The sequence below is a fragment of the Phyllobates terribilis genome, unplaced genomic scaffold, assembly GCF_046119375.1.
Source record: "Phyllobates terribilis strain yellow unplaced genomic scaffold, ASM4611937v1 Scaffold_3__8_contigs__length_932513732, whole genome shotgun sequence".
Taxonomy (NCBI): Eukaryota; Metazoa; Chordata; class Amphibia; order Anura; family Dendrobatidae; genus Phyllobates; species Phyllobates terribilis.
In genome coordinates, this window is record NW_027362763.1 from 673,032,747 (window position 1) to 673,046,536 (window position 13,790).

Sequence of the window (13,790 nt, forward strand, 5' to 3'; positions counted from 1 at the left end):
TTTTACCAACTTTTTTACCAAAAAAATGACTTAACCCATAAATGAAAAAAAAATGTGGACACAATTTTACTAATGCAATTTCCTGCCATCCATAATTTCATAATACTGCAATATATTCATCACGTCCGATTGCAAGAAATTACATGATATAAGTTGCTCAAGTTGATGCAAGTTCTGGTAATTGCTACAATATTGCAAATCTGTGTCTTCCTATTTCATGCAATTATCTTGGTTGTAGGGTCGGCAACACTTCCAAGGTCACTTGTGTTTCCATAGACAAGCATTGAGGCACGGAGAATGGTAATACCTCGCTCTCACCACCGGTGTCGCCCCTGAGCCCTGGCCTTATGAAGCACTAATTCTGGGATCAGAGACGCTGGGATTAGTCTCATCCTCCCGGAGTCACTGCTGTTTTATCGGTTACCATCCTGCAATGAATCTCCGTCAGTTAATTGCAAATAAATCTCCACAACTAATTAGCGGATGTGACATTATTGACAATCTAATTCTCTGCTAATCAGTTTCTGTACAGATGCCGAAGGATATAAGTAACCGCCGCACGGGAGCCGCTCGCCGGGGTCTCTGAGCTGGGGGGACACGAGAGGACGCTGAAGGTTACGTCGTAATTGCCTCCAATTACTAACAATGACTCAGTGGCAGCCAATAATGTAAATGCAATTAATGAAAAGCGATTAATTAAGTGTCAATGATCAGGGACCAATCACAGGGTCCATAAAACAATGAGATCAATATATAGTTAACACGAAGTCCAGCATTTAGTAGTATCTGAATTATTGTGTTTTCTTCTTCCCTAAAGTGAAAAGACTGTGAGTCTAGTTACAATATTCCACTGCTCGTCTATACAGCTCCGCCAGTCATGACTGCAGCTCTGGAATTCTATTCGTGAAACAGGTTGCTCTGGAAGAACAAAGCTGTATGTTACTCTCTTACAAGGTAATGATACATGATATTGCAGACATATATTATATATTACATGACTTAATACAGTGCCTACAAGTAGTATTCAACCCCCTGCAGATTTAGCTGGTTTGATAAGATGCAAATAAGTTAGAGCCTTCAAACTGCAAACGAGAGTAGGTTTTATGAACAGAAGCATAAATCTTACAAACCAAAAAGTTATGTTGCTCAGTTGAATTTTATTACATTTTAAACATAAAAGTGTGGGTCAATTATTATTCAACTCCTATGTTTAATATTTTGTGGAATAACCCTTGTTTGCAATTACAGCTAATAATCGTCTTTTATAAGACCTGATCAGGCCGGCACAGGTCTGTGGAGTTATCTTGGCCCACTCCTCCATGCAGATCTTCTCCAAGTTATCTAGGTTCTTTGGGTGTCTCATGTGGACTTTATTCTTGAGCTCCTTCCACAAGTTTTCAATTGGGTTAAGGTCAGGAGACTGACTAGGCCACTCCAACACCTTGACTTTTTCCCTATTGAACCAGGCCTTGGTTTTCTTGGCTGTGTGCTTTGGGTCGTTGTCTTGTTGGAAGATGAAATTACGACCCATCTTAAGATCCTTGATGGAGGAGCGGAGGTTCTTGGCCAAAATCTCCAGGTAGGCTGGGCTATCCATCTTCCCATGGATGCGGACCAGATGGCCAGGCCCCTTGGCAGAGAAACAGCCCCACAGCATGATGCTGCCACCACCATGCTTGACTGTAGGGATGGTATTCTTGGGGTCGTATGCAGTGCCATCCAGTCTCCAAACGTCACGTGTGTGGTTGGCACCAAAGATCTCGATCTTGGTCTCATCAGACCATAGAACCTTGAACCAGTCTGTCTCAGAGTCCTCCAAGTGATCATGAGCAAACTGTAGACGAGGCTTGACATGACGCTTTGAAAGTAAAGGTACCTTACGGGCTCGTCTGGAACGGAGACCATTGCGGTGGAGTACGTAACTTATGGTATTGACTGAAACCAATGTCCCCACTGCCATGAGATCTTCCCGGAGCTCCTTCCTTGTTGTCCTTGGGTTAGCCTTGATTCTTCGGACAAGCCTGGCCTCGGCACGGGAGGACACTTTCAAAGGCTGTCCTGGCCGTGGAAGGCTAACAGTAGTTCCATAAGCCTTCCACTTATGGATGATGCTCCCAACAGTGGAGACAGGTAGGCCCAACTCCTTGTAAAGGGTTTTGTACCCCTTGCCAGCCTTGTGACCCTCCACGATCTTGTCTCTGATGGCCTTGGAATGCTCCTTTGTCTTTCCCATGTTGACCATGTCTGAGTGCTGTTCACAAGTTTGCGGAGGGTCTTAAATAGTCAGAAAAGGCTGGCAAAAGAGGTATTTAATCCACACATGTGAAGCTCATTATTCTTGGTGCCTGAACTACTTCTTAATACTTTAGGGGGACCAAACAGAATTCTTGTGGTTTGAGGGGTTGAATAATAAATGACACTCTGAATTAACTTTTAACGTTTAAAAAAAAAAAAAAAAAAAAAAAAAAAAAATTTGCTGCAGTGCATTTCCCACTTCCAGGCTGATCTACAGTACAAATGTCACAATGCCAAGTTAATTCCGCATGTGTCAACCAGCTAAATCTGCAGGGGGTTGAATACTACTTGTAGGCACTGTATATAAAAATCCTCCTAAATACTGCCTTATTACACTATACTCCAGAGCTGCACTCACTATTCTGCTGGTGCAGTTACTGTGTACATACATTACTGATCCTGACTTACATCCTGTATTATACTCCAGAGCTGCACTCAGTATTCTGCTGGTGCAGTCACTGTGTACATACATTACATTACTGATCCCGAGTTACATCCTGTATTATACTCCAGAGCTGCACTCAAGATTCTGCTGGTGCAGTCACTGTGTACATACATTACATTACTGATCCTGAGTTACATCCTGTATTATACCCCAGAGCTGCACTTACTATTCTGCTGGTGCAGTCACTGTGTACATACATTACATTACTGATCCCGAGTTACATCCTGTATTATACTCCAGAGCTGCACTCAATATTCTGCTGGTGCAGTCACTGTGTACATACATTACATTACTGATCCTGAGTTACCTCCTGTCTTATACCTCAGAGCTGCACTCACTATTCTGCTGGTGCAGTCACTGTGTACATACATTACATTACTGATCCTGAGTTACATCCTGTATTATACCCCAGAGCTGCACTTACTATTCTGCTGGTGCAGTCACTGTGTACATACATTACATTACTGATCCTGAGTTACGTCCTGTATTATACTCCAGAGCTGCACTCACTATTCTGCTGGTGCAGTCACTGTGTACATACATTACATTACTGATCCTGAGTTACATCCTGTATTATACTCCAGAGCTGCACTCACTATTCTGCTGGTGCAGGCACTGTGTACATACATTACATTACTGATCCTGAGTTACATCCTGTATTATACTCCAGAGCTGCACTCACTATTCTGCTGGTGCAGTCACTGTGTACATACATTACATTACTGATCCTGAGTTACATCCTGTATTATACTCCAGACCTGCACTCACTATTCTGCTGGTGCCGTCACTGTGTACATACATTACATTACTGATCCTGAGTTACCTCCTGTATTATACTCCAGAGCTGCACTCACTATTCTGCTGGTGCAGTCACTCTGTACATACATTACATTACTGATCCTGAGTTACATCCTGTATTATACTCCAGAGCTGCACTCACTATTCTGCTGGTGCAGTCACTGTGTACATACATTACATTACTGATCCTGAGTTACATCCTGTATTATACCCCAGAGCTGCACTCACTATTATGCTGGTGCAGTCACTGTGTACATACATTACATTACTGATCCTGAGTTACCTCCTGTATTATCCTCCAGAGCTGCACTCACTATTCTGCTGGTGCAGTCACTGTGTACATACATTACATTACTGATCCTGAGTTACCTCCTGTATTATACTCCAGAGCTGCACTCACTATTCTGCTGGTGCAGTCACTGTGTACATACATTACATTACTGATCCTGAGTTACATCCTGTATTATACTCCAGAGCTGCACTCACTATTCTGCTGGTGCAGTCACTGTGTGCATACATTACATTACTGATCCTGAGTTACATCCTGCATTATACTCCAGAGCTGCACTCACTATTCTGCTGGTGCAGTCACTGTGTACATACATTACATTACCGATCCTGAGTTACATCCTGTATTATACTCCAGAGCGGCACTCACTATTCTGCTGGTGCAGTCACTGTGTACATACATTACATTACTGATCCTGAGTTACATCCTGTATTATACTCCAGAGCTGCACTCACTATTCTGCTGGTGCAGTCACTGTGTACATACATTACATTACTGATCCTGAGTTACATCCTGTATTATACTCCAGAGCTGCACTCACTATTCTGCTGGTGTAGTCACTGTGTACATACATTACATTACTGATCCTGAGTTACATCCTGTATTATACCCTAGAGCTGCACTCACTATTCGGCTGGTGCAGTCACTGTGTACATACATTACATTACTGATCCTGAGTTACCTCCTGTATTATACTCCAGAGCTGCACTCACTATTCTGCTGGTGCAGTCACTGTGTACATACATTACATTACTGATCCTGAGTTACATCCTGTATTATACTCCAGAGCTGCACTCACTATTCTGCTGGTGCAGTCACTGTGTACATACATTACATTACTGATCCTGAGTTACATCCTGTATTATACTCCAGAGCTGCTCTCGCTATTCTGCTGGTGCAGTCACTGTGTACATACATTACATTGCTGATCCTGAGTTACATCCTGTATTATACTCCAGAGCTGCACTCACTATTCTGCTGGTGCAGTCACTGTGTACATACATTACATTACTGATCCTGAGTTACATCCTATATTATACTCCAGAGCTGCACTCACTATTCTGCTGGTGCAGTCACTGTGTACATACATTACTGATCCTGAGTTACATCCTGTATTATACTCCAGAGCTGCACTCACTATTCTGCTGGTGCAGTCATTGTGTACATACATTACATTACTGATCCTGAGTTACATGCTGTATTATACCCCAGAGCTGCACTCACTATTCTGCTGGTGCAGTCACTATGTAAATACATTACATTACTGATCCTGAGTTACATCCTGTATTATACTCCAGAGCTGCACTCACTATTCTGCTGGTGCAGTCACTGTGTATATACATTACATTACTGATCCTGAGTTACATCCTGTATTATACTCCAGAGCTGCACTCACTATTCTGCTGGTGCAGTCACTGTGTATATACATTACATTACTGATCCTGAGTTACCTCCTGTATTATACTCCAGAGCTGCACTCACTATTCTGCTGGTGCAGTCACTGTGTACATACATTACATTACTGATCCTGAGTTACATCCTGTATTATACTCCAGAGCTGCACTCACTATTCTGCTGGTGCAGTCACTGTGTACATACATTACATTACTGATCCTGAGTTACATCCTGTATTATACTCCAGAGCGGCACTCACTATTCTGCTGGTGCAGTCACTGTGTACATACATTACATTACTGATCCTGAGTTACAATCTGTATTATAGTCCAGAGCTGCACTCACTATTCTGCTGGTGCAGTCACTGTGTACATACGTTACATTACTGATCCTGAGTTACCTCCTGTATTATACTCCAGAGCTGCACTCACTATTCTGCTGGTGCAGTCACTGTGTACATACATTACATTACTGATCCTGAGTTACATCCTCTATTATACTCCAGAGCTGCACTCACTATTCTGCTGGTGCAGTCACTGTGTACATACATTACAGTACTGATCCTGAGTTGCATCCTGTATTATACTCCAGAGCTGCACTCACTATTCTGCTGGTGCAGTCACTGTGTACATACATTACATTACTGATCCTGAGTTACATCCTGTATTATACTCCAGAGCTGCACTCACTATTCTGCTGGTGCAGTCACTGTGTACATACATTACATTACCGATCCTGAGTTACATCCTGTATTATACTCCAGAGCGGCACTCACTATTCTGCTGGTGCAGTCACTGTGTACATACATTACATTACTGATCCTGAGTTACATCCTGTATTATACTCCAGAGCTGCACTCACTATTCTGCTGGTGCAGTCACTGTGTACATACATTACATTACTGATCCTGAGTTACATCCTGTATTATACTCCAGAGCTGCACTCACTATTCTGCTGGTGTAGTCACTGTGTACATACATTACATTACTGATCCTGAGTTACATCCTGTATTATACCCCAGAGCTGCACTCACTATTCGGCTGGTGCAGTCGCTGTGTACATACATTACATTACTGATCCTGAGTTACCTCCTGTATTATACTCCAGAGCTGCACTCACTATTCTGCTGGTGCAGTCACTGTGTACATACATTACATTACTGATCCTGAGTTACATCCTGTATTATACTCCAGAGCTGCACTCACTATTCTGCTGGTGCAGTCACTGTGTACATACATTACATTACTGATCCTGAGTTACATCCTTTATTATACTCCAGAGCTGCTCTCACTATTCTGCTGGTGCAGTCACTGTGTACATACATTACATTACTGATCCTGAGTTACATCCTGTATTATACTCCAGAGCTGCACTCACTATTCTGCTGGTGCAGTCACTGTGTACATACATTACATTACCGATCCTGAGTTACATCCTGTATTATACTCCAGAGCGGCACTCACTATTCTGCTGGTGCAGTCACTGTGTACATACATTACATTACTGATCCTGAGTTACATCCTGTATTATACTCCAGAGCTGCACTCACTATTCTGCTGGTGCAGTCACTGTGTACATACATTACATTACTGATCCTGAGTTACATCCTGTATTATACTCCAGAGCTGCACTCACTATTCTGCTGGTGTAGTCACTGTGTACATACATTACATTACTGATCCTGAGTTACATCCTGTATTATACCCCAGAGCTGCACTCACTATTCTGCTGGTGCAGTCACTGTGTACATACATTACATTACTGATCCTGAGTTACATCCTGTATTATACTCCAGAGCTGCACTCACTATTCTGCTGGTGTAGTCACTGTGTACATACATTACATTACTGATCCTGAGTTACATCCTGTATTATACCCCAGAGCTGCACTCACTATTCGGCTGGTGCAGTCGCTGTGTACATACATTACATTACTGATCCTGAGTTACCTCCTGTATTATACTCCAGAGCTGCACTCACTATTCTGCTGGTGCAGTCACTGTGTACATACATGACATTACTGATCCTGAGTTACATCCTGTATTATACTCCAGAGTTGCACTCACTATTCTGCTGGTGCAGTCACTGTGTACATACATTACATTACTGATCCTGAGTTACATCCTGTATTATACTCCAGAGCTGCACTCACTATTCTGCTGGTGCAGTCACTGTGTACATACATTACATTACTGATCCTGAGTTACATCCTGTATTATACTCCAGAGCTGCACTCACTATTCTGCTGGTGTAGTCACTGTGTACATACATTACATTACTGATCCTGAGTTACATCCTGTATTATACCCCAGAGCTGCACTCACTATTCGGCTGGTGCAGTCGCTGTATACATACATTACATTACTGATCCTGAGTTACCTCCTGTATTATACTCCAGAGCTGCACTCACTATTCTGCTGGTGCAGTCACTGTGTACATACATTACATTACTGATCCTGAGTTACATCCTGTATTATACTCCAGAGCTGCACTCACTATTCTGCTGGTGCAGTCACTGTGTACATACATTACATTACTGATCCTGAGTTACATCCTGTATTATACTCCAGAGCTGCTCTCACTATTCTGCTGGTGCAGTCACTGTGTACATACATTACATTACTGATCCTGAGTTACATCCTGTATTATACTCCAGAGCTGCACTCACTATTCTGCTGGTGCAGTCACTGTGTACATACATTACATTACTGATCCTGAGTTACATCCTGTATTATACTCCAGAGCTGCACTCACTATTCTGCTGGTGCAGTCACTGTGTACATACATTACATTACCGATCCTGAGTTACATCCTGTATTATACTCCAGAGCGGCACTCACTATTCTGCTGGTGCAGTCACTGTGTACATACATTACATTACTGATCCTGAGTTACATCCTGTGTTATACTCCAGAGCTGCACTCACTATTCTGCTGGTGCAGTCACTGTGTACATACATTACATTACTGATCCTGAGTTACATCCTGTATTATACTCCAGAGCTGCACTCACTATTCTGCTGGTGTAGTCACTGTGTACATACATTACATTACTGATCCTGAGTTACATCCTGTATTATACCCCAGAGCTGCAGTCACTATTCGGCTGGTGCAGTCACTGTGTACATACATTACATTACTGATCCTGAGTTACCTCCTGTATTATACTCCAGAGCTGCACTCCCTATTCTGCTGGTGGAGCCACTGTGTACATACATTACATTACTGATCCTGAGTTACATCCTGTATTATACTCCAGAGCTGCACTCACTATTCTGCTGGTGCAGTCACTGTGTACATACATTACATTACTGATCCTGAGTTACATCCTGTATTATACTCCAGAGCTGCACTCACTATTCTGCTGGTGAAGTCACTGTGTACATACATTACATTACTGATCCTGAGTTACATCCTGTATTATACTCCAGAGCTGCTCTCACTATTCTGCTGGTGCAGTCACTGTGTACATACATTACATTACTGATCCTGAGTTACATCCTGTATTATACTCCAGAGCTGCACTCACTATTCTGCTGGTGCAGTCACTGTGTACATACATTACATTACTGATCCTGAGTTACATCCTGTATTATACTCCAGAGCTGCACTCACTATTCTGCTGGTGCAGTCACTGTGTACATACATTACTGATCCTGAGTTACATCCTGTATTATACTCCAGAGCTGCACTCACTATTCTGCTGGTGCAGTCATTGTGTACATACATTACATTACTGATCCTGAGTTACATGCTGTATTATACCCCAGAGCTGCACTCACTATTCTGCTGGTGCAGTCACTGTGTAAATACATTACATTACTGATCCTGAGTTACATCCTGTATTATACTCCAGAGCTGCACTCACTATTCTGCTGGTGCAGTCACTGTGTAAACACATTACATTACTGATCCTGAGTTACATCCTGTATTATACTCCAGAGCTGCACTCACTATTCTGCTGGTGCAGTCATTGTGTACATACATTACATTACTGATCCTGAGTTACATGCTGTATTATACCCCAGAGCTGCACTCACTATTCTGCTGGTGCAGTCACGGTGTACATACATTACATTACTGATCCTGAGTTATATCCTGTATTATACTCCAGAGCTGCACTCACTATTCTGCTGGTGCAGTCACTGTGTACATACATTACATTACTGATCCTGAGTTACCTCCTGTATTATACTCCAGAGCTGCACTCACTATTCTGTTGGTGCAGTCACTGTGTACATACATTACATTACTGATCCTGAGTTACATCCTGTATTATACTCCAGAGCTGCACTCACTATTCTGCTGGTGCAGTCACTGTGTATATACATTACATTACTGATCCTGAGTTACCTCCTGTATTATACTCCAGAGCTGCACTCACTATTCTGCTGGTGCAGTGACTGTGTACATACATTACATTACTGATCCTGAGTTACATCCTGTATTATACTCCAGAGCTGCACTCACTATTCTGCTGGTGCAGTCACTGTGTACATACATTACATTACTGATCCTGAGTTACATCCTGTATTATACTCCAGAGCGGCACTCACTATTCTGCTGGTGCAGTCACTGTGTACATACATTACATTACTGATCCTGAGTTACAATCTGTATTATAGTCCAGAGCTGCACTCACTATTCTGCTGGTGCAGTCACTGTGTACATACGTTACATTACTGATCCTGAGTTACCTCCTGTATTATACTCCAGAGCTGCACTCACTATTCTGCTGGTGCAGTCACTGTGTACATACATTACATTACTGATCCTGAGTTACATCCTGTATTATACTCCAGAGCTGCACTCACTATTCTGCTGGTGCAGTCACTGTGTACATACATTACAGTACTGATCCTGAGTTGCATCCTGTATTATACTCCAGAGCTGCACTCACTATTCTGCTGGTGCAGTCACTGTGTACATACATTACATTACTGATCCTGAGTTACATCCTGTATTATACTCCAGAGCTGCACTCACTATTCTGCTGGTGCAGTCACTGTGTACATACATTACATTACCGATCCTGAGTTACATCCTGTATTATACTCCAGAGCGGCACTCACTATTCTGCTGGTGCAGTCACTGTGTACATACATTACATTACTGATCCTGAGTTACATCCTGTATTATACTCCAGAGCTGCACTCACTATTCTGCTGGTGCAGTCACTGTGTACATACATTACATTACTGATCCTGAGTTACATCCTGTATTATACTCCAGAGCTGCACTCACTATTCTGCTGGTGTAGTCACTGTGTACATACATTACATTACTGATCCTGAGTTACATCCTGTATTATACCCCAGAGCTGCACTCACTATTCGGCTGGTGCAGTCGCTGTGTACATACATTACATTACTGATCCTGAGTTACCTCCTGTATTATACTCCAGAGCTGCACTCACTATTCTGCTGGTGCAGTCACTGTGTACATACATTACATTACTGATCCTGAGTTACATCCTGTATTATACTCCAGAGCTGCACTCACTATTCTGCTGGTGCAGTCACTGTGTACATACATTACATTACTGATCCTGAGTTACATCCTGTATTATACTCCAGAGCTGCACTCACTATTCTGCTGGTGTAGTCAATGTGTACATACATTACATTACTGATCCTGAGTTACATCCTGTATTATACCCCAGAGCTGCACTCACTATTCGGCTGGTGCAGTCACTGTGTACATACATTACATTACTGATCCTGAGTTACCTCCTGTATTATACTCTAGAGCTGCACTCACTATTCTGCTGGTGCAGTCACTGTGTACATACATTACATTACTGATCCTGAGTTACATCCTGTATTATACTCCAGAGCTGCACTCACTATTCTGCTGGTGCAGTCATTGTGTACATACATTACATTACTGATCCTGAGTTACATCCTGTATTATACTCCAGAGCTGCACTCACTATTCTGCTGGTGCAGTCACTGTGTATATACATTACATTACTGATCCTGAGTTACATCCTGTATTATACTCCAGAGCTGCACTCACTATTCTGCTGGTGCAGTCACTGTGTATATACATTACATTACTGATCCTGAGTTACATCCTGTATTATACTCCAGAGCTGCACTCACTATTCTGCTGGTGCAGTCACTGTGTACATACATTACATTACTGATCCTGAGTTACATCCTGTATTATACTGCAGAGCTGCACTCACTATTCTGCTGGTGCAGTCACTGTGTACATACATTACATTATTGATCCTGAGTTACATCCTGTATTATACTCCAGAGCTGCACTCACTATTCTGCTGGTGCAGTCACTGTGTACATACATTACATTACTGATCCTGAGTTACATCCTGTATTATACTCCAGAGCGGCACTCACTATTCTGCTGGTGCAGTCACTGTGTACATACATTACATTACTGATCCTGAGTTACATCCTGTATTATACTCCAGAGCTGCACTCACTATTCTGCTGGTGCAGTCACTGTGTACATACATTACATTACTGATCCTGAGTTACATCCTGTATTATACTCCAGAGCTGCACTCACTATTCTGCTGGTGCAGTCATTGTGTACATACATTACATTACTGATCCTGAGTTACATCCTGTATTATACTCCAGAGCTGCACTCACTATTCTGCTGGTGCAGTCACTGTGTACATACATTACATTACTGATCCTGAGTTACCTCCTGTATTATACTCCAGAGCTGCACTCACTATTCTGCTGGTGCAGTCACTGTGTATATACATTACATTACTGATCCTGAGTTACCTCCTGTATTATACTCCAGAGCGGCACTCACTATTCTGCTGGTGCAGTCACTGTGTACATACATTACATTACTGATCCTGAGTTACAATCTTTATTATAGTCCAGAGCTGCACTCACTATTCTGCTGGTGCAGTCACTGTGTACATACATTACATTACTGATCCTGAGTTACATCCTGTATTATACTCCAGAGCTGCACTCACTATTCTGCTGGTGCAGTCACTGTGTACATACGTTAAATTACTGATCCTGAGTTACCTCCTGTATTATACTCCAGAGCTGCACTCACTATTCTGCTGGTGCAGTCACTGTGTACATACATTATATTACTGATCCTGAGTTACCTCCTGTATTATACTCCAGAGCTGCACTCACTATTCTGCTGGTGCAGTCGCTGTGTACATACATTACATTACTGATCCTGAGTTACATCCTGTACTATACTCCAGAGCTGCACTCACTATTCTGCTGGTGCAGTCACTGTGTACATACATTACATTACTGATCCTGAGTTACATCCTGTATTATACTCCAGAGCTGCACTCACTATTCTGCTGGTGCAGTCATTCTGTACATCCAATATTACTTACACATTCTTCTTGCTGAGCAGATCTACATTTTCCTAAACTTGTTTAGCGCTTAGTAGTGACATTGCTCTAGGAAAGTGCGTAATAATTTAGAATTGTTTAGTAGTTAATACCTCTAAGGTAAAGAAGAGATTAGTAGTAATATTAATTGAGGTTATGAAGTAACATTTAATATTCCTGGTAAAGAATGTATCGGCATTATGTGAAGTTTTACATGGCAGTTAAGGGGTTAATAATTCACAGCTCTAGTGTTTTGGCACAAAGTTTCAAATCTTCTGTTAATGTAAATAAAGCAATTTCTTTAAATAAATAAAGCAAGTAAATAAGCAAATTCTGACTTCTTGCAGTCACCACTAGAGGGAGCTCACAGCATAGAAATTGTTACATTCCCTTTGAATTGAATAATATCTGTGCACATGCACTGGAGCTCCCCCTGGTGGTAGCTGCAGGTAATAAACGTTTATAACTTCTTTGTATTGTTCCAGTCCTGCTGATTCTATCAGATGTGTTCTGCTCCGGACTCATTGTTAGTCCATGCAGGATGTCCGATATGCAGAGTCTACAGAGACGTCATATGATCCTGTAACCCCACAAGAGCCTCTTCTGTGCTGACGCTGACGTTCAGGCGCCACTTATGAATAATACGACTTGTCAGTCCAGTATCACAATGATGAACTCGTTAGAACCTCGTTGTTCACCTCCTAAACCCGGAGCGGTAATTACTTTTCATGACATTGGAGTTCACTGAACCTTATAATGTGAAGAGTCGGAGGCGCTCCACTGAGGGTTATTAACAAGTGTCAGGGGAGCGGCGCATAATTAGAGTTTATTTACTCCGTATAAAATGTAATACTCTGTGTGCAAAGAAACCCAAAACACACGGGTCTGATAGAAAGCAGCTCTCCCACCAGAGCGCCGCTCCATTCGCAGCAAACTGAGGGATCTGCAGGCAGTGAGCGGCAGACGAGTATACAGCGTATACTGTACGGAACGTCAGCCCAGGACACGCAGCTCAGCAACTTCCTAATATGTTTTCTGTATCAGTTCTTCATTGTTTTCAAGCTCTCTGCTTGCTGTCTGGGAATTATTGCTGATATCCGGAGGCTAAAAATCAGTCCTGAGACCTCAGATTTCTTCAAAATGAAGAGTTTGTAAATGTCTAGGCAAATGTCACGCAAGGTGTGAGAAAGACTTAGTGCAACACAAAGGGAAGAGGGAAGGA

At 42.3% G+C, this 13,790-nt stretch overlaps 1 protein-coding gene across 1 annotated transcript in view; it reads right to left on the reverse strand.

Annotated features, from left to right (window-relative positions):
- Positions 1–13,790, reverse strand: part of ALK (ALK receptor tyrosine kinase) — a 1,279,208-nt gene that overhangs the window by 1,243,519 nt on the left and 21,899 nt on the right. The window lies entirely within an intron of this gene.